This window comes from Myotis myotis, unplaced genomic scaffold, assembly GCF_014108235.1.
Source record: "Myotis myotis isolate mMyoMyo1 unplaced genomic scaffold, mMyoMyo1.p scaffold_m19_p_4, whole genome shotgun sequence".
Lineage (NCBI taxonomy): Eukaryota > Metazoa > Chordata > Mammalia > Chiroptera > Vespertilionidae > Myotis > Myotis myotis.
In genome coordinates, this window is record NW_023416346.1 from 85,474,561 (window position 1) to 85,496,566 (window position 22,006).

The 22,006-nt window shown below is 46.6% G+C and overlaps 1 pseudogene; it reads left to right on the forward strand.

Moving 5' to 3' along the window:
- The first annotated feature begins 11,099 nt into the window (after positions 1-11,099).
- On the forward strand, positions 11,100-12,280 carry LOC118654669 (annotated as a pseudogene).
- Positions 12,281-22,006: the final 9,726 nt, after the last annotated feature.

A 22,006-nucleotide genomic window follows, 5' to 3' on the forward strand; every position in this document is an offset into this window, starting at 1 on the left:
CAATTTACCTGTCATTTTATGCTCATTTTGATGAATGCCATGGACACAACAAGCCCTCAACTACTGTATCTGTTGGGCAGGAAGGAATGGGAGGTAATAGTGAGGAATCAGAAAAATAAACCTGAACAGAACTTGGCACTTGTATTTCATTTTTCTTTTCATTGAGGTAACATTGGTTAACAACATTATAATTCAATATCTGTATATGCTATAGTATGATCACCACCAGAAGTCTACTTTCCATCCCTCACTATACATTTGACCCCTCCTACCTGTTGTGGCAGAATGCATGGGAGAACAATAAGCCAGCACTCTGAGGGAGGAAAGTTTTATCTTTATTTCTCAGATCTGCTAGTCCAGGGGAATTCCAGAGCCAAAGCCTGAACTGAACTTGTGGGGGAGGCTCTGACCTATATATCTCCTCCTGTGGCGAGTCCCTGAGGGTCCTTGCAACCCTGCCCAAGTCAGCTGTGGCGGGGCCCTGAGGTTAGGCTTTGCAGTTCCACCCAAGTCAGTCAGAGTTGGGAAGTAAGACTACAGTTTTAACCAGATACTGAACTAGGTTGCAAGCCCACCCCCCCCATTTTCCTTTTCATTCCCCCCTCTTGTTCCACAAGCTATTCCTAGCCTTGGGGATTACAAAAGACTCAGGAATTGGGGGTAAGATTGACGACTGCTCTAGCCACTTCCTGGTGAAGCGGGGGTGGGGGGGGGCACAAAAAAGGGAGTTCAGTATCCTGAGTCTTCACCATCTCCCCCAAGGGGGTCATCGGAGTAGCAAGGGCAGAGAGGTTCTCCTCCTGGTACCAGTCTGGGGTTCTGTTGACACTTGTATGAAAAACTATTAGAAAAAAAAACAAAAAAATATAATTATCCAGATTGGAAGGGATAAGGAGATTCAGGTCAGTCAGCCGGATCTGCCGTCTTCTTGAAGATGATCCGCAGGGGGTTGTTCAGGTCAGAGGTCACCTTCCAATCTGGATGCAGATTATCCAGCTGGTGGGCTGCTTTTACCCAAACCTTGTCCTCTGGCTTGTGGGGGTGCACAGCTGTTCCTAGAGAAATGGGCAATCAATCAGTAACCCATCTGTGGACTTCAAGGATAGTTTTCCCAAATCCTTGTAGCTGTTTCTGAATTTCTAAGTTCCCTATTTCCCCCCAAACCTCCCTTTGGCCGCATTAAGGGAGGGGGTCTTCCATATAGAATTTCAAATGGAGAGAACCCTAGCCTGGCTCTCAGGGCACAATGCACCCATAGGAGCACAAGTGGTAAGATATCTGTCCAGGGTAAGTTCATCTCCTGGCATAACTTAGACATAGTCTGCTTGAGAGTCCAGTTCATGCATTCTACTTTCCCTGAACTCTGAGGCCTGTAGGCTGTATGTAAGTTCCACTTAACTCCTAAGGCCTTAGCTACCTGCTATACCACCTCAGATATAAAGGCTGGGCCATTATCTGACCCTGTGGTTAACGACATTCTATACCACGGAATTATGTCCTTCAGTCTTACCTTTGCTATGCGGGCAGAATATGCCTCAACCCAGCCTGAAAAGGTGCAGACAAAAACTAAAAGGTATTATTTCCTCTACTAGGCCCTATTTCTGTAAAGTCTACCTCTAGATCTTCAAAGGGAGCTGCCCACAGCGCTGAATTCCTATCGGTCCTACAGGACCCTGACTTGCATTGTTCTGTGCACAGAGGAGGCAGCTCTGAGAGACTGGGGCGCATAAGGATGGGAGATGGGCAATTAGATAGTATCTGCTTAACAAGGCTTCTAGAGCCATCTTCCCTAAATGGGTAAGTTCATGCTGCTGGAGGACTACTCTATGAGCTAACTGTTCTGGAACTTAGACCTTATGATCTGGGAATATCCACCAACCTTCCTTTGTCCTCTTACCCACTTTTCAGTGGGCCCATTCTTCTTCTTGAGGGGTATATTTCAGAGGTTCAGGTAATTCAGGAACCAGCATGATCCACGATGGCGCCGCCTGCTCCTTAGCAGCTAGCCTTGCTTCTGTGTCTGCGTGACGGCTCCCTTCTGACACTGAGTCTTTTCCTTTATGGTGTCTTCTGCAATAGATGACTGCTACTTCCTTGGGCTTCCTGATTGCTTCTAGTAACTTCAAGATCTCATTCTGATTTTTGATTCTTTTTCCTCCAGCCATCAGGAGCCCCCTTTCCTTGTATATGGCCCCATGGATATGCAGAGTAGCGAAGGCATAGTGCGAGTCAGTATAGATGTCGACGCGCTTATCCTTACTGAGATTTAAGGCTCTGACTAGGGGACAAAGTTCTGCCTTCTGCACTGACCATCCTTCAGGCAGGGTCTGTGCCTCTATTATCTCAAAGTTTGATACCACTGCATACCGGGCTCGTTTTTTTCCTTCATCTAGGAAGCTACTGCCATCCGTGAACAATACTAAGTCTGAATTCTGTAGAGGCCTATCTGTTAGATCTGGCCGGCTGGAGTAAACCTCCTCTAGGACTTCTAGACAATCATGTTCAAGGGTTGTGTTCCTCTGCAATGGGTAGGAAAGTGGCAGGACTAAGAGTTCTTAGTGCCTCTAATCTTATTCATGGATTTTCACATAGGAGCCCTTGGTATTGAGTCATCTGAGCATGAGTCAGCCAATGTTGCCCCTTAGCTTCCATTAGGGTGACAATAGCATGAGGCATTTTAACATTTAAGTTCTGTCCCAGAGTGAGCTTGTCTGCCTCTTTGACTAATAAGGCCGTGACTGCAAGGGCCCTGAGGCATGGGGGCCAACTGGAGGCAACCAGGGTCAATCTGTTTGGAGAGGTAGGCTACTGGCCTCTGCCAGGGTTGCAACCCTGAGTCAGAATTAGGGCTACCCCGTTGTTCTCGTGAATGAAAAGGTTAAAGTCCCGTGTCACATCTGGGAGTCCTAGAGCTGGCACCTCAGTGAGCTTTGTCTTTATGGTCGCGAAGGCTTTTTCCTGTTCAGGACCCCAGTTAATGGGTGCCTTTTTCCTCTACTTTTAAGGCTTCATAGAAGGGCTTAGCTAGATCTGAGAATCCTGGGATCCAAATTCAACAGAGCCCTGCTGACCCTAGGAATTTTCGAATCTGTCGCCAGGTGCTGAAGACTAGTATGGCACATACTGCCTGTTTTCTTTCAGTCCCTAGTCTTCGTTTCCCTTGGGTAATTCAGAAACCTAGATATTTGACTTCCTTCTGACAGATTTGAGCCTTCCTTTTGGACACCGGGTAACCTGTTTCAGTTAAGAGTCTTAGGAGGGTTTGTGTTCCTTCCAAACACTGAGTTTGTGTGGAGCTAGCCAGTAGGAGGTCATCTACATATTGGAGTAGAATGCACTTCCTGTCCTGTCCTGGAAATGTGGACAAATCTGCTGCTAGTGCTCCACTAAAAAGAGTTGGGGAGTTCTTGAACCCTTGTGGAAGTCTTCTCCAGGTAAACTGTTCTTTAGCCCCTGTGGTTGGGTTTTGTCGCTCGAAGGCAATAGGGGCTGACTGGAGGATGCCAGCTGAAGGCAGAAAAAGGCATCTTTTAGATCTAGACATGTAAACCATTCCACTTCTGACTGAATGAGTCCCAGGAGGGTGTATGGATTTGGAAGCGCCGAAAGCAGGGTTATAACGGCCTCATTAACAGCCCACAGGCCTTGTACTGGGCAGTAATCACTGGTCCTAGGCTCTTGACAGGTAAGAGTGGGGTGTTCCATGGAGACTGACACCGCTTAAGAAGTCCCCATTGAAGCAGCTGTTCTGGGTGGCCCTGGGTACCTAGGCATGCATTCCTTGGAATTGGATACTGGTGAAGTTTTACAGGCTGTGCCCCAGATTTCAAGTCAATTAGCACTGGGGTGTGGTTCTTAGCCAGGCCCTGGGGATTTCCTTCTGCCCAGACCAGCAGGAATTTCTTCTCTAGCTCAGGCTCTAATGGTTAGTCCTTTGACTGGGAGGTATAAAGTCTCCATTCTTCCTCTCTAGGCACTGCAAAAGACAGGATCATTGGAGAGGTCTCCTCAGCTATGTGCAGTTGTGCTGAGGCGTCCAGGGCAAAGGTGATTTCTGCTCCCATTTTGGCTAAAAGGGTTCTGCCCTTTAGAGGGACTGGGAAATCTGGCAAGTACAGAAATTCATGAACCACCTGGTGGCCGCCTAACTGACATCAGCAGGGGCAGCAGAATGGTCTGTGGGTGTGGTCCCCGGTAGCTCCAATAATGGTGACTTCACGTCCTGAGAGGGGAGCTACTTTCTGAGTAACTACCAAGTGCTCTGCCCCTGTATCAACCATAAATTTCACAGTCTGGCCACTGATTTTCATTTTGACCATGGGCTCATGGGGCCTGTTGGAAAGAGCCCGGTCTGTCCTAGTTAGAGTCAGCTGCCACCAGTCTGATGAGGTCTGCCTCAGGTGGCTCTGGCCGATAATGGCTGGGTGGTTTGGATGGCCTTGCCTGCTTCTTCTGGTGGCTCAGACATTCATTCTTCCAGTGTCCCAATTCTTTACAATAGGCACACTGGTCCCATTTAAGATCTAAAAGGTCTCTGGATCAAAGGGAGTATAAACTGTATATGATTCACAGCGTCTCTCATAAAAGGCTGCAGGACTTTCATCAGGCCTCTGGGAAGCCTCAGAGGTTTTGGCCATATTAGTGGGCTTCTTAGCCCCAGCCCAGAGCCCCTGGAGGAAGGCCAGCCGATATCTCGCTAATCTGGCCCTTCTATCCTCCAAATTTGGGTCCCATCTGAGTTCCACATCTGGGAGATCCTGGCCCATCTGTCTATGTATAATGTCCCTGGCGGGGCCTGGGTCTGGAGCCATTTCAGAGCTTCTTTTTTTAAATATATTTTATTGATTTTTTTTACAGAGAGGAAGGAAGAGGAATAGAGAGTCAGAAACATCAATGAGAGAGAAACACTGATCAGCTGCCTCCTGCACACCCCCTACTGGGGATGTGCCCGCAACCAAGGTACATGCCCTTGACTGGAATCGAACCTGGGACCTTTCAGTCCACAGGCCAACGCTCTATCCACTGAGCCAAACTGGTCAGGGCCAGAGCTTCTGTTATTATTCTCATGTGCTCCTCAGTGTTAAAAAGCATGAGAAGGAGTTGCTTGCAGTGGACCCAGGTGGGCTTATGGGTCTGAAAAATTTACTCCAGAAGGTCAACCATGGCTTGAGGTTTTTTTGGAATAAGTGGGAGTCTGATGCTTCTAATTTAATAGATTGGTCATAGTGAAAGGCTGGCAGTAAAAGGCCAATCCCCGCTCTTGTGGGGTCCCATTTTCTCCAATTATATGAGGACCCTGCATTTCTTGGAGAGGCATCTGGAAAGCTAGAAGTGGTTTGGGTCCCTGATCAGCTGAGTGAAAACATTGTCCAACTGGCTCTGGAGAGTCCAATTGTGGGGAGATGGAAGGAGATGGTGTATCTAAGCTACCCTGGCTAGGCAAAGGGGCACTGAGTACCGCTTGAGGCACATCTGGAGGTGGCAGAACTGGCAGGGCTTCCTCAAGGGGGGTCCTTCAGAATAGGAGTCTTATTCTCCTTCTGAGGGGACTGCCCTTTTTCCTTATATACACAAAACCAGATCCAAAGAGGCTTAAGCTCTGCTGTTTCTAGCCACTGGTCAATATAAGGGAACTGGTCGGGATGACCTGGATCTACTGTGATAATTCAGTGAACCTTCCTTATTGTGGGGACATTCAGTGTGCCCTCCAGTGGCCAACCTACTCTAAAAGATGGCCAGTCTATTTCACACATCCTTTTTAACTCCCAGGGGACTAGTTTTACCCTGTAGTCCCCAATAAACCCCTTTTTAAAATTCCTTAACATACATTCTAAGACAGTAGAGTTTGGGGAGGAGCTATTACCCATGTTGCAGGGAGGGACCAGGTTGCCTCCTTTTTTAAAAAAAAAACAAAACTGAATAAAAGAACTAATCAAAATAAGGCTTATTTCTAACTTCATTTGTCCTTAGGTGTGGACAGCAAATGATACTAATCAGATTTCTGCTATCAGTCTCCCTGAGTACATTGACATAAGCTATTTAACCTTTGTTTAGGGAGACAAGATGCAAATCATTTACTCCCAAGTGTCCTTGGTTTAGGGAAGATATGATTTACAAGATGACTCCAATGTCCTTGATTTAGGGAAGACAGGATTTAAGACAGGATTTACAAGATGTCTCCAATGTACTTGATTTAGGGAAGACAGTATTTACAAGATGGCTCCAATTTGCTATTTAACCATCTCAGTTTCCCTATTCTACTTGTCCTGGCTTACTGGCCTGTTATTTATTCAACTTTCTTTCAACATTTCACTTTACCTTCCTCCATTACAATAAGGCCATACTTTCTTTCCAGTTAGTTAGAACTTTTAGCCTTAATTTTTAGGTGACATGTAAATAATTAACATTCTTCATATTAGCAATACATTCATATTTTTAAGAGACACAAACAGAAATTTCACTAGCTAAACAATTTAAACAAACAACAAAGAGACATATTCTATATAATAAAAGCCTAGGTGGCATCACGCCCTCACGCAACACCCTTGCACAACATTGTCACAAGATGGCTGCCACAAGATGGCCACGTGCACAGCAAAGGCAGGGCCTGGAGGCTGCTCCACGTGGTGAGGCCTGAGGGTCCCACAGCTCTGTGCAGCATGGAGGACACCAGTCCCAGCATCTCCGTTGCCTTGCGTGGAGGAGGTGGGTCCCAGGGGAGGAGGCGGGTTGCGGCAGGGGAGGGCAGTTGGGGGCCATCAGGCCAGCAGGGGAGGGCAGTTGTGGGTGATCAGGCCAACAGGGGAGGGCAATTGGGAGCAATCAGATCGCCAGAGGAGGATAGTTGGGAGCCATCAGGCTGGCAGTGGAGGGCAATTGGGGGCCATCAGGCCAGCAGGGGAGGGCAGTTGGGGGCCAGCAGAGGAGCACTTAGGGGAGTGGTTAAGGGGTAATCAGGCTGGCAGACAAAAGCAGTTAGGGGCAATCAGGCAGGCAGGCAGGCGAGCGGTTAGGCGCCAGTGGTCTCAGATTGTGAGGGACCTAAACTCACAGTCAGACATCCCCCGAGGGGTCCCAGATTGGAAAGGGTACAGGCTAGGTAGAGGGATACCCCCATGCACGAATTTTGTGTACTGGGCCTCTAGTTTAAACAATAAGACAAATAACATTCCCCACTAAAAACTTTGAATCACCACGGACATGTGAGAGAGGTTTAGAAGGGAAAACAAACAAACAAACATAAAACCCCAACAGTAAATAAACACTTTTACATCAGCATGCATCACATTTACACCACAGAATACTCCGCTTTCACCAAATCAGTTTTAATTGCACAGAGATACAGAACAAGTCCCTGAACAGAGGCAGTAGAAAACTGCCTAGGAACACTTCTCTTCTACCCTTTTCAAAGGCAGGCCAGACTTGGACCCTTCCAGTCCGAGTTTGGACTTCCCAGAGATAGTGAATACTTCCTCCAGATGATCCAAGCTATCCTGAGGTAATTACCTAGGTAGGGACCAGCTACCTCTTCTGTCCCATAGGACAGGCCAGAAATCAGACCCATTTCCCGAGGGAAAAACTTACAGTTTCAGACGTCTGATTTTGACTTCCATCCCGGGAACTCCCAGAAAGGTGTTTCCTGCCTCTTTTGGGTCCTCTGGAGTGCAGAGTTGTCACAATCCCTCCAGGCCGCGCGAGTTCAGGAACCTGAGAATGTGATGGTAGTGTGCCTTCCTTGGGTCCCAGAGCCCAAAGCAAGTGCCCCAAAGTCCGCTCTATCAGCAGTGGCCAAACCCAGTTCAATGGACTTTTCCCAGCCAATGTATCAAATGTGGCAGAATGCAGGGGAGAATGATCAGCCAGCACTCTAAGGGAGGAAAGTTTAACCTTTATTTCACAGATCTACTAGTCCACGGGAATTCCAGATCCAAAGCCTGAACTGGACTCATGGGGAGGCTCTGACCTATATATCTCCTCCTGTGGTGGGTCTCTGAGGGTTCCCGCAGCGCCACCTAAGTCAGTTGTGCTGGAGCCCTTGGGTTAGGCTCTGCAGCTCCGCCCAAGTCAGTCAGAGTGGGAAAGTAAGACTACAGTTTTAACCAGATACTGAACTAGGTTGCAAGCGCCCACCCCCGCCCCCATTTTACTTTTCATACACATTCTGCCCTCCTTTATCACCTTCCCCTTGTAACCACTAATCTTTTGTCTGTCATCTTTTTTATATTTTTCTTGGTCTCCAAGTATTTACCAATCTTTCAACCAATCAATTCCACTATAACAGAAGAAGAAAGTTTCTTAGCAGTCCACAGGAGGACAGAGACAAAGTGAAAGGCACAAGTCTAGATTTCCATTTCCAATAATTCCTGCAGAGAATAGAAATATAGAAGTTCTCTAATGAGACAAACATTTGTGTAATGTAGAGAGTGCCTGGGAAGGCACATGAGCTGATTGTCGGCTGAGTCCAGTGGCATCGGCAGAGCTACGTCCTGGAAACATACCATGCCAGAGGCAGGTATGTTGTCAGCCTGACCCTTAGCTCAGGTGCCAGGGGTTGGGTTTCATTAAGTTCAGCCAGGTGCAAGGAACGGATGCAATTATCCAGCCTCAGCCAGGAGTGACAATTACAAAGAAGCCACAAGAATGAAGAATTATAGCTTGATCTTTAACCATGATTTCACATAATTTTCTTTGTCTTAAACTCTAGTAAAATTTCCTGGAATCATGCTGTATATAATAAACACGCTGCACCAGCTCTGAGTCACTGTCTTTCCATCAGAGGGCAGCGTCCCACCTGGCCCCAGCTTTTCCTACTGTCTGTCTGTCTCCTTTTTTTCCTTTTCTCAATCTCCAGCCGCCCCTACATAGGACTCGTTTGCTCTCTAGCTGTGCTGGTCATGGTAAAGAGAGAAAACTTATAGTATAACAATCTCCTAACAGCAATTTACTACCCTAGAGAGGAATAATGTATTATATACAGCTCCTTGAGAGCAGAAACTTTCTCCAAGGAAACATGTTTTTCCAGTGCACGTGTATTTTCAATACGAAGCCACTCACATAAACATCTGCACTTTCTGTCAGTAGGGCACAGGATCTTATATCCAGGCCTTTTACTTGTACTCATGTATTCATTTCTTCATTCATCCATTCCTTCATTCACTGAGTAGACTTTACTGATCACTACATTGTGCTTGGCCCTGAAGATACAGATATAATGATTTACAATAGCTAACATTTACTGAGCACTTCTACTTTCTCTGTTCTAAATACTCTCAAAGCTTTATCTCATTTAGCTTTCACCATAATCCTATGCAGAAATTACTCTTATAATTCCCATTTTACAGTTGAGAAAACTGAGTCCCAAAGAAGTAGAAAATCTTTCCCAAGGTCACACAACTGTAAAATGGAAGAGTTGAAATCAAACAAAACTCATCTGACTCCAGAGTCCATGCTTTTACACATTATTCTCTGCTCAGATATAGTCCCTGTCTTGGCAGAGGGCTGGCTCATGCTCCACAGGAACCTTTAAGCCAAGTAAATAAAACACTATGGTCCTAGATAGCACACGAGGAAGTGGAAGTAGAGAGACAAATAAACTGTTATCATAGGCTAGAATAAGGTCAGCTCAAAGGATAAGAAAGCTTGAGAGGAGGCATTCAGGTTGAAGAATGGGCAGGATTTGGGGAAAATAATGGTATGATTATTTCAGACAGAGGGAACAACACAAAGGCCTAAAAGTAGGAATTCAGAAATTACATGTGACAAAGTTTATTCAGATGGTCTGTGGTGTAAGGTGTATAGAGTTTCCAGATTGAGCAAATATAAGTACAGGGTGCTCAGTTAAATTTGAAATCCAGATAGACAATACTTTTTTAGTATAAGTACATCTGAAATTCAAATTTAGCTGGCATGCTGTATCTTATACAAGAATCCTAAGGGTGCATAAATGAGATGCTAGAATGAGAAAAGGTAGACTAGAACCAGAACATGTCAGGTTAGGTAGTTTCCATATGACCTTGAAAACATGCCTCGCTGCGCCTTAGTTTCTCCCATTTAAAATGTGAGGGTACTGGCTGTACATCAGTATTTTAAAACATGGATTGCCAGGCTCCTCCTAAATAAGAACCTTATGGGATATGGTCTGATTCTCTGGTGATCCTGATGAATAGCTGGGTTTGGAAACCAATGGGCAAGGTGGCTCTGAGGGTCCTTCTAGCTCCCATCTTTCTTGTGACCAGTCTAAAATTTGATAATACTGGAGAGGCAGCATATACCTTTATACCTTGAAATCTCTGAGCCCCTTCTGTCCCCTGGGTTTCCTCAACAGAGAGGCCCAACACAAAAGACTTTGGGATTCCTCTTACAGAGACAGAAGACTACCATCTTAAATGCTCACACTATGGGGAGTTCTGGTAGATGGGAGACAGCTAATCTCTTCTTTGCTGCAAAATGCCCCTTAGCCTGACAGGAATTTCTTCCTCCCCCGAGGATGAGTTCAGAGGTGGCTCAAAGATGGAATTGAGACTGGGTTTCTGTGTGTCACAGGACCATCAAAGCAAGCAGCCAGAGACTGAGGCAGGCCTGAATATGACATCCAGAAAAGAGATTAGACACCTCTTGGAGAAGTGAAATTCCTGCTGTTGGAAAGTCTGGTCTTACAGTCACCAGGGCCTGTATGGGAAATACAGGCTTCCCAGCTCAGGACCACAGTGCCTCTGCCCATAAGTGTAGGTTAGCTTAGCACCTCCTAGTTCCTGTGGCCCTACCCCATCCACTGTGGTGTGCTGAGAATTAGAGAAAGGAAATTAGGAAACATGAGATCCCCAAGGAGCAAGCTCTGTTATGTTTTCTTTTCTTTTTTTGTTATGTTAACACATAATGGGCTTATTGATGCTTTTTTTTAATCTTTAAATTCTTTATTAGTTAAGGACTTACAAATGTGTCCTCATTCCCCCCCCAGGCCTATCAGCCCCCACCTTAGGCCAACCCACTTCTCCTGGGAGTCCGTGGTCCCTATTCTTAAGTGTGAGGGCTTCTTAGAATCAGAGCTGACTTGATGGGTCTCACAGGAGGTGGTGGAAACTGAGAGCTGAGCTTTTCTGCTGGTGAACGCCATGGAGTAAGCATCGTTGGAATTTCCCCTGTTGCAGTCATCATGTCTAAGTCTGAGTCTCCCAAGGAGCCGGAGCAGCTGCGGAAGCTCTTTATCAGAGGTTTGAGCTTTGAAACAACTGATGAGAGTCTGAGGAGCCATTTTGAGCAATGGGGAACGCTCACGGACTGTGTGGTGATGAGAGATCCAAACACCAAGCGCTCCAGAGGCTTTGGGTTTGTCACCTATGGCACTGTGGAGGAGGTGGATGCAGCCATGAACGCAAGGCCACACAAGGTGGATGGAAGAGTGGTGGAACCAAAGAGGGCTGTCTCGAGAGAAGATTCTCAAAGACCTGGTGCCCACTTAATGGTGAAAAATATTTTTGTCAGTGGTATTAAAGAAGACACTGAAGAACATCACCTAAGAGATTATTTTGAACAGTCTGGGAAGATAGAAGTGATTGAAATCATGACTGACAGAGGCCGTGGCAAAAAGAGAGGCTTTGCTTTGTAACCTTTGAAGACCATGACTCTGTAGACAAGATTGTCATTCAGAAATACCATACTGTGAATGGCCACAACTGTGAAGTAAGGAAAGCTCTATCTAAGCAAGAGATTGCTAGTGCTTCGTCCAGCCAAAGAGGGCGAAGTGGTTCTGGAAACTTTGGAGGTGGTCGTGGAGGTGGTTTTGGTGGAAACGACAACTTTGGTCATGGAGGAAACTTCAGTGGTCAAGGTGGCTTTGGTGGCAGCCATGGTGGCAGTGGATATGGTGGCAAGTGGGGATGGCTATAATGGATTTGGTAATGATGGAAGAAATTTTGGAGGTGGTGGAAGCTACAATGATTTTGTCAATTACAACAATATATCTTCAAATTTTGGGCTTATGAAAGGAAGAAACTTTGGAGGCAGAAGCTTTGGCCCTTATGGTGGTGGAGGTCAATACTTTGCCAAACCACGAAACCAAGGTGGCTATGGCGGTTCCAGCAGCAATAGCTATGGCAGTGGCAGAAGGTTTTAATTACTGCCAGGAAACAAAGCTTAGCAGGAGAGGAGAGCCAGAGAAGTGACAGGGAAGCTACAGGTTACAACAGATTTGTGAACTCAGCCAAGCACAGTGGTGGCAGGGCCTAGCTGCTACAAAGAAGACATGTGTTAGACAATACTCATGTGAATGGGCAAAAAAAAACTTGAGGACTGTATTTGTGACTAATTTTATAACAGGTTATTTTAGTTTCTGTTCTGTGGAAAGTGTAAAGCATTCTAACCAAGGGTTTTAATGTAGATTTTTTTTTTGCACCCATGCTGTTGATTGGTAAATGTAATAGTCTGATCATGACACTGAATAAATGTGTCTTTTTTTAAATGTGCTGTGTAAAGTTAGTTTGCTCTGAAGCCATCTTGGTAAATTACCCCAACAGTGTGAAGCTAGAATTCCTTCAGGGTGATGCCAGGTTCCATTTGAAATTTATTTACAAACTGCTTGGGCACAGAAGCCATTGTCTTCAGAAACTTTGGTGTAGTTGAATTGACAGTTACTGTGTTGTGACCTGGAGTTCACCATTAAAAGGGTCACCCAAGCAGAGTCATGGAGTTTATTTGGTTATTAATGATTGTTGGCACATCCTATGCAATACATATAAATTGAATTATGGTACCAGATAAAATTATAGATGGATATGAAGCTTGTGTATCATCCATTATCATGTGTAATCAATAAACGATTTACTATCCTCTGAAAAAAAAGAAAGAAACTGAGAGCTGAATCCTGTGAGCATCTGATTATTAGCAGGATTGTCAGGCATTATCAGTCCAGCACATGAACAATTTTCTGCATGAAGTGATGCCTCCAAATGCTCTGGAAGAAGGGCTGGTGTCTTGGCTCTCACAGGGAAGATAGAGCTTGGCAAGGCTAAGTGCAGGGTGGGAATGCTGGCAGCAAGGAAGGAAAGGGAGAATGTGTCAGAGACAGGGATAGGGAGACTGAGAAACATGGCAAAAAAATGAAACAAACTGGCTCAAAACAAGGTCTAGGTAGGACAATGACACAGTGGAGACCTCGTCCTAGGGCCCCAGGATGGCCTGTGGGAGGACCTCACAGAGACCCTGAGTCAGTGGCAGCTAATTCTTGGGAGCTTTCTCACCATGCTTGGCGGGTGAGATCAGATTCCTTTTCAGGGGATTATTTCCACAATTTGCTGAAGCAAACATGGATGCTCTGAGAAATGACAGGACCTAGGCAGGTACTATGTGATAGGTGGTACTTATACCTGCAGTAAGGCAGGTAGAATAGGTTTTCTGAAGAGCTGAGGTGAAAGCCAGAAGTGGGAACACCCAGGGGTGTGGGTCTTCAGCCTCATACAGTGCCTTCGAGAAGGGTATGGCAACTGGCAACGAGCTTGGGGATAGGTGATGACAAGCACTCTAGGGGACAGCTAGGCCTGTGGCAGCAGGATTTCAATATGGGAAAATAACCTAACTCTAGTCTGTGAGGGGATTAACAAAAGCAAGGCAGAGTTCAGCTCTCAGGTCACCAAAGATGGTACCAAGGTTCAGAGCTGGGGTGGGCAAAGTGGAGGCTTGGTAACTGTTATCAGTCAAAGCCCAGTGACTTGAACCAGGGCACAGGGCAGGCCAGGCCATAGCTTGGTATGAAGTTGAGACCAGCAGATGGGCCTGAGGCCTCCCCGTGTTAGTTTGGGTGCCAGATATGGGGCTGGGCCTGCAGGTAGAGTCAGAAGGTTTCAGTTATGGGGAAAGAAGACCAGCTGTACTGGGTCACAGGCAACTTTTAATAGACCCCTCACAGTGCTAAGTCCAGCACAGAAGTATCTGCCTCACTGTGCTTGACACAACTCAGCTTGTGCAGCATGACTCAGATCTTGTTGTAGTAGCAAGAAGGCTTCCCCAGTGACCCAAGCTCAACAAATGCAAGCCGTGAACTGAGAAGCTGTGGCCTTCATGGTGACTTGGTGAGCTATGAGACCCAGAACAAGCCGCTGCTTAGCTTCTGTGCTTCCATTTCCCCATTTACCATCAATCCTTAGGGCAGGAGGGAAAAATGCATAGAATATAGGAAGGAGAAGACAGAAAAGTAAAATAAAAAAGCAAAGCTGAGGATGGCAAAATAAAATAAATAACAATAGAATGCCGGGACTGACTGGCAGACCCTAAGCGAGGGATGAATGGATTGCTCTGACACATGTTTCTGTGAAAGAGAGGCTAAAGGACTGCTTGGCTATAGGAGCAAGCAGCCCTGTTTGCCTGCCTCCTTAGGCTTTTATTGTAACAACAGTTTGAACTAAAATTAACTATTAGATACTATCAGTAAGGTAAGCATCCTTGAGAAAACATATGCGTCCTTTAAGCAAGGATGTTTTGAAGTCTAAACATAGATTCCAGTAAAACAGACTGGGGGCTCAGACTTGTTTGGAAAAGTCAAGGAAGGGTCTGCCGCCTTAAACAAGGTCCCTCTAGAGACCCCTGACCTTTCAGAGATTCCTCCTTACAGACTTTCTAACCAAGTCGCATGCTTCCCCACAATAGAACAATAATAATAAGGAAGTATAATAATGAATTGTAATAAAATAACCACAGTCATGGATCACATGCATGACTTTGTACCAGACACCCCTCTAAACACTTTTCATGAGGTGCCTCGTTAGCGCAGTAGGTAGCGCGTCAGTCTCATAAACACTTTTCATGGATTACCTCATTTAACCCTCGCAGTAACCATGTGTGGTAGGTAGAGATGAGGAAATAGAGGCAGTTCAGAGATGTCTGCCTGAGGTCATACAGGTGGTAAGTGGTAGAGCCAGCTTTCTGATCCTGGCTGACTAGCTCCTGGGCCTGAATAGGTAACACAAGGAGGCTCGTGGAGAGAATAATAATAAACAAGCCCTGGCTACTTTTGCTATCCCATCTGCAGTTAGCCAGAATGTCTCCACCAGTGGGAAAGGGTTGGTCATCATCCACACTCTCACCCAGTCCCCTGGATCACTGGGGGGTGCTATCTGGATAAGGGGCTCAGTTTATGGCTAAAGCCATAGCTCTCCTCTGTACAAGGCAAACAGGCCTTTCTCAAGGTTGTAGTGATTGGCATCCACCATAACCACCAAACCCAATGCCCCTCTTCATTGTCCTGGACCCCAAATCAACAGAGTGGTTTTTGAGCTAAGCACTGTCCTGGGAGTCAGGAGAGAATGAGGGACATGGGATCTAGTCCTGTCTGAAGCTGTGACTGACTGTGTGATTTGAGACAAACCTGTTCTCCTTTGTGGATATTGATTTACCCATTTATAGATTTCGCTTATTCATTAGACAAATATTTACTAAGCTCTCATCATATGCCAGATACTCTTCTAACTACTGGGGCTTCAATAGTGAATGAGATGACCACAGTCCTTGCCCTACTGAAGCTTGCATTCTAGTGGGGAAGACAAACAATAAACAAGTAATCAGGTCAATATGCAATGAAATAAAATGTCAAGCAAGTAATAAGGGGTATAAAAATATGGGGAAGAAGATGAAAAATGATGGGGTATGGGTTGAGGGCTATTAATTATGTGGAAAGCTTTGTCAAATAAAAATTAATAATAACTATGTTCTATTTATATACATATATTTTGTTAAAATAAATGTTATAGACATTCAGTCTGCTTCAGAAAGGAACTTGCAAAGATTCAGAGCCAAGTTTAAACAGGAAACTCTCAGGGGTAGCAGGTGTCCAGTCAGGGACACCAGGCAAGCCAAGAGTGATGATTCCTTGTGGGGGCGTCTGCCAGTGATACTCTGGATATTTGTGTTTCACATATTTGGAGTTTATGAATTATTTTCAGTGCTCAATACACCCCTTCAATAAGCCATGTGCCACATTTTAAAATCTTACATATTATTTATTTTTATATGCTGAAATTATATATTGAATCTAAATATATATACAGACTTTATATTATTCTCTATTTCTTTTTACAGTAATTATTATTTATCAAGAAATTGTTGTCTTGGAATCATATCTTATAGAAAAGCAAAGTTTTTTTATCAATTGCATTATAATCAAATCTATAACCATGCCGTTTTTAAGTTTTATCATTCATGGATAGTCATTACTTTACTCTGATGCATTTGCGGGTATATTATATCTTTAGAAAAATCCATGGAAAGGACTCTGACCTATTCTAAATTGCAGGCTTCTAAGAAGGTCATATCTTTGAACTGGATGAAGATTTATAGAACTTCAAGGAATAACTGAATTTTTAAAAATACTGGCAAATAACCAAGATAAACAAATAGTTATGGGACTACTGAACTGAGGATAATTATTCTTATGACTGTTTAAAATATTGTTAATTTTTAAATCTTTTGTTTCCCAATATAAGGAAAACTAAAAAGCAGACATTCTGCATTATGAAAACTAATAAATTAGTAACATTCATTTCACAGTACTCCCAGGAAAAAAGAGATTCAAAGACCATGACAACCTGGAGATTTTTGTCCATTGGGAAGTACATTAATGAAAGACTCTCTCCAACAGTGTTAAAGGCACCTTATCTTATCAGATACCTAACCACAAATGGACATTGCCCCTGTCTCTGACACTCGCCTTCATCTCAAGGATGAGAAGCTACCGACTATGGAGGAGGTAGACAGCCATCCCAAGACATCAACAAGGCCTGTATGCTCACAAATTGATGCTGCTCAAACTTTGTTCTTATATCACCTAACTAGAAGCCCGTTGCATGAAGATTCACACAATAGGCCTTCCTTCCCCTGGCTGCTGGCATCAGTTTTCCTCCAGCACCCAGGACCCAGGCCTTTGGTCTGGCCGCAGCAGCTGCAGGGAGAAGCTAAGCCTCTTCAGTCTTCAGTCTTCAGTCTTCAGTCTTCAGTCTTCACTCTGGCCGGAGCCTTCAGTCTTTGCTCCTCCGTTCCTGTATATGCAAATTAACCGCCATCTTTGTTGAGTTAATTTGCATAGTCACTCTGATTGGCTGGTGGGCGTAGTGAAGTGACACCAATTTGCATGTTTCTCTTTTATTAGTGTAGATTGTTATTGATTGAATGAATATAAAATTATTTTTATATTGTTACTAGAGGCCCAGTGCACAAAATTTGTGCAGGGACAGGTAGGGTCCCTAGGCCTGGCCTGCAATCAGGGCAGATCAGGTTCCCTGCCTCCTTGCCTCCTCCTTCCCTTGCTCTCTCAGCGCCACTGCTAGTAGCCTGCCGTGTTTCATGTCGCCCCCTGGTGGTCAATACATGCCATAGCAAGCAATAGAACTCCCACTCTCCCGGTCAAACTTCTGAGGGGACACTTTGCATATTAGCCTTTTATATATATAGACTAGTGGCCCGGTGCAAGAAATTCGTGCATGGGGGCTGGGGGTGTCCCTCAGCCCGGCCTGCAACCTTTCCAATCTGGGACCCCTCAGGGGATGTCCGACTGCCGGTTTAGGTCCGATCCCTGTACTGGCAGTCGGACATCCCTCTCACAATCTGGGACTGCTGGCTCCTAACTGCTCACCTGCCTGCCTGCCTGACTGCCCCTAACCACTCTGCCTGCCAGCCTGCTCACCCCCAACTGCCCCCCCTGCCAGCCTGCTCACCCCCACTGCTCCCCCTGCTGGCCTGCTTGCCCCAACTTACCCTCCCTGCTGGCCTGCTCGCCCCCACCTACCCTTCCCACTGGCCTGCTCTCCCCCAACTGCCCACCCCACCAGCCTGCTCACCCCCAACATCCCCCTGCCAGCCTGCTCACCCCCAATTGCTCCCCTCTGCCAGCCTGCTTGCCCCCAACTGACCCCTACTGATGGCCTGCTTGCCCCCAGCTGGCCCCCCTGCTGGCCTGTTCACCCCAACTCCCCCCCCCCACCAGCCTGATCACCCCCACCAGCCCCCCCCCACTGGCCAGATCACCCACAACTGCCATCCCATCCTGGCCTGATCACCCACAACCTCCCTCCCCTCTTGGTTCCTAACCACCTTTACCTCAGCCCTGCCACCATGGCTTTGTCCAGAAGATTGCCCGGAAGTTCTCCTGGAAGGTCTCTCAGTCGAATTAGCATATTACCCTTTTATTACTATAGATAAAGGCCTGGTGCACAGGTGGATGCCGGCTGGTTTGCCCTGAAGGGTGTCCCAGATGAGGCTGGGGGTTCCCTTGGGGGGCAGGGCAGCCTGGGTGAGGGACCTGTGGTGGTTTGCAGGCTGGCCATGCCCTCACTGGGGTGGGGGTCCCCACTGGGGTTCTTGGCTAGCCTGGGTGAGGGGCTGATGGCTGTTTTCAGGCTGGCCATGCCCCCCAGCAGGGACCCTCACCCTGATGGTGGCATGGCCAGCCTGGGTGAGGGGCTGAGGGCCATTTGCAGGCCCCTCCCACGGAGGCAGGCCCAGGCGACCCAAACCTCCTGCATGCTCAGGCCGGCGCCATGACCACCACCCACAGGCTCCTCCTTCAGCAGCCAACCCAGGCGGGCAGGAAGCTTGGCTTCCTCCATAGCCGGGGGTGACCCAAGTCTCCTACGCACTCTGGCTGGCTCCATGGCTACCACTATCTTTGTCCCACTAATTTGCATATCCCCTCCTGATTGGCTGTGGGGTGTAGCAGAGGTATGGTCGATTTACATATTTGTCTATTGTTAGTGTAGATTATCTTCCTTATGGTTTCCTAGTGGAAACAATATCTGTGTCCCCAGACCTCTCTCCTTACTAGACACGAAAAATTTAACTTGGGTACCTGCTAATCTTTCCCACTTACTAGACAATGATACTCTTATTATCAGCTATGATAATGAAGTTAATGTTTTGTTGGCCACACACTGGTGGTCTTCCACTATCAATACAAGCTTTGGTACATTTTTCAGGCTATATCTATTATAAAGGACCTATCTTGGATAAACCTCTCCAAGAACACCTCCCTAATAATTCCCCTGGTAGAATTATAAATGGATCTAATCTAGGTGAATATTTTAGATGAATATTTTCTAAATATAGAATGGATGTAATTAACTGCCCAGAAGAAAAATTGGAACTTCTGTATAATAGTAGATACTTGTTTCCCCTCAGATCCTTCCTTGTCTAATATTAGACATTTTCTGTTCCTAACCAGTGTTACTGGTTTAATATTATTGCTTTTGTTCCTTGTATGTAAATGTTGTACTAGATGCAGAAAAACAAAACCTAAGACAAGCAGCAAAAAATTTGGATCATGGTGGCTCAAAAATTAGAAATGATCCAAGATACTTTTTAACAAGGACATACAGGATCTGACTGCCTCTCATTTATCTGTCTTTTATTTTGAGTAATAATAATTCGACCTTAAGTGCCATCTAAGGTTATGGTCTTACCTCATCCCCAGTGGTCCACCCTGTTCAGCAAGACAAATGCTGACACTGAGGCATCCTGGGAATGAGGCTTCGTAGCACCATGGGACTCTGAACTCCATTATCCAACCAAAAGGTTGATCATCAAAAGTTCTTTACAGGTTTGAATGTTTTTATGTTAACAGTAGTCAGGAAAGTGGGGCCTGGAGACCTGGGGATTACAGCCCCTACCTTCAAGGGCTGCCGTTGAGGCTCAAAATATAAAGTGGTTAATAATAACTGCCCAGATGGAAGGAATGGTTCCTACTCTTATTCTTAGTGCCAGGAGGGCCTGCCCTTTGCCTTTTATTTTCTGTCACATTAAAAACCCCTATCTCCCAGCTCCTGTCTCATAGGTGATTCTCTTCCCACTGCCAGTCCTGTGATAGTTCCTTCGCAGAGACCTCTGAAGTTCTCTTTTATACAAATGACACTTCTTGAGAAGAAGGCAGAGCAGATAGCCTGGGGTGTGCTGCCTACAAGCATTGGAAGTGGCACTTCCGAAGCCCTGTGGCTTCCACTCAGCAAGGTCACAGAGCCAGGGTGTGATTAGGGAGGACAGTGGCAAAGAACCCTCCCTAGATAGCCATTGTGACTATTGGGAGTAGAGTAAGAGAAGAGCTTGAAGGTAGGCTCAGAAGGTGCCCTGTGAAACCCCTTACCAAAGACTTCTGTGAAGAGGCTGGGGCTACATTGCTGGTAGGGCACTTAGCAACAACCCAGACCAGCAGTTCTCACACCAGGGATCTGCAGAGGAATCAGCTTGGGAGCTCTCTTCAGAGATGAAATGGTTGCGCCACCTCCTGGAGTTTCTGCATCAGTGCCTCAGTAGATTTGGAGTGGAGGTCTTGGGGCTTGTGTGTTTTGAAAAAAGCTCCTCAGACTATACTGATAAGCAATTCTTCTTATGAACCACTACTCTGGCTTAACCTCCTATTTAACAGAGAGGGAAATTGAGGAGAGTAAAAAGTGTCTGCTTAAAGTCACACAGTAGGTCAAAGCACCAGGGCTGGGTCTCTATGCCATCCCAGGTTCCCTACCACTGTCTGACTCTGTCTCCTCACTCTCCAGCCCACATATTCTCAGGAACAGAAAACACATTTGTATTAGAAGGGGAGGAGCCAGAGGCTGAGATGCAGCAGATGTACCTAATTGTCTGGCAGGTCAGGACATTTTAGCACCAAATGTGAGTGCCTTGTCACAGTAATGGGATGGAATGGGTTCCTTGGGCCAAGCTGAGATCCACAAAAAAGGAGACCAAGAAGCAGTAGTTTGGACCCTGGCGAGGAGACTGACAACTTCCTCACAGAGAAAAGTCCTCAGGAGGAGAGGGACTTGATCTGGCAGGGTAAAGAATATCTCATTTAGTCCCTCTCCCTGGCATTTAGAGTATAGTGATCAAAGGATACAGGGGTGAGGGCAAGACCAGCAGGCCTTAGAGAAACCACATGACCTCCTGTGCTCATGTCTGTGTGAAGATGTATCTTCATTGGGAAAAGGATGGGGAAGAAGTGGGAGGAGACATGTGAAGTCTCAGGAGCTCAAAGACTTCAGACATTGCTCACTAATCTCTCATGTTCAATTGTTTTGTCTGTTCAACTCTCTTCTGATAAATGTGTCATCCTCCATCTATATAATAAAAGCCTAAGCAACCTTTACAGTGGAACCACCAGAATGACCAGTCACTATGATGCTCACTGACCACCAGGGGGCAGACGCTCAATGCAGGAGCTGCCCCCTGGTGGTCAGTGCACTCCCACAGGGGCTCGCAGCTGGCAAGCACAGTGGCGGTGGCAGGAGCCTCTCCCACCTCCACGCAGTGCTAAGGAGCAGCGAGCCGAGTGGTAAGGAGCAGCAAGCAGGCAGGCGGTAGGGAGCGAGTGGTCCCGGACTGCGAGAGAGTGCAGACTGGACTGAGGGACCCCTCCCTCCCATGCATGAATTTCATGCACCAGGCCTCTAGTCCTATATAATAAAGAGGGAATATGCAAATTGACCATCACTCCACCACAAAGATGGTGGCAGGGGGTTTTCCATAACACAAGATGGCTGCACCCACAGCAGAGGCTGAGTTCCCGTAATGAGCCTTAACGAGCAATCAATAGGGACCTGAGGGGCTTGACAGGGGAACTCAGGCCACACCCCCCACCCTGGTGCCAGGTCAGGGGACCTCAGGCTGAGCTACCTGCCTGGCGGGGCTAGACGGGGTACCTCAAAGTGCACCCTCCACCCTGGTACTGGGCCAGGGCACCTCAGACTGCTCCCCTCGCCCAGGCCTGGGAAACCTCAGGCCGCACCCCCTGCCCAGCAGGGCTTGACAGGGGACCTGAGGCTGCACCCCCCACCTGGCAGGGCTTGACAGGGGACCTCAGGCCGTGCCCCCTCCCCAGTGCCAGGCCAGGGGACCTGAGGCTGTGCCCTCCACATGGCAGGGCTTGACATGGGGGGGGGGGCGGCTGAGTCTGGGTCTTGCACAATTTTGAGGTGCACGTGGGTGGGTGAGGACTTGACTCTGGGTCCTGTGGTGCACCCCAGACTCTGACAGGAGAAAGATT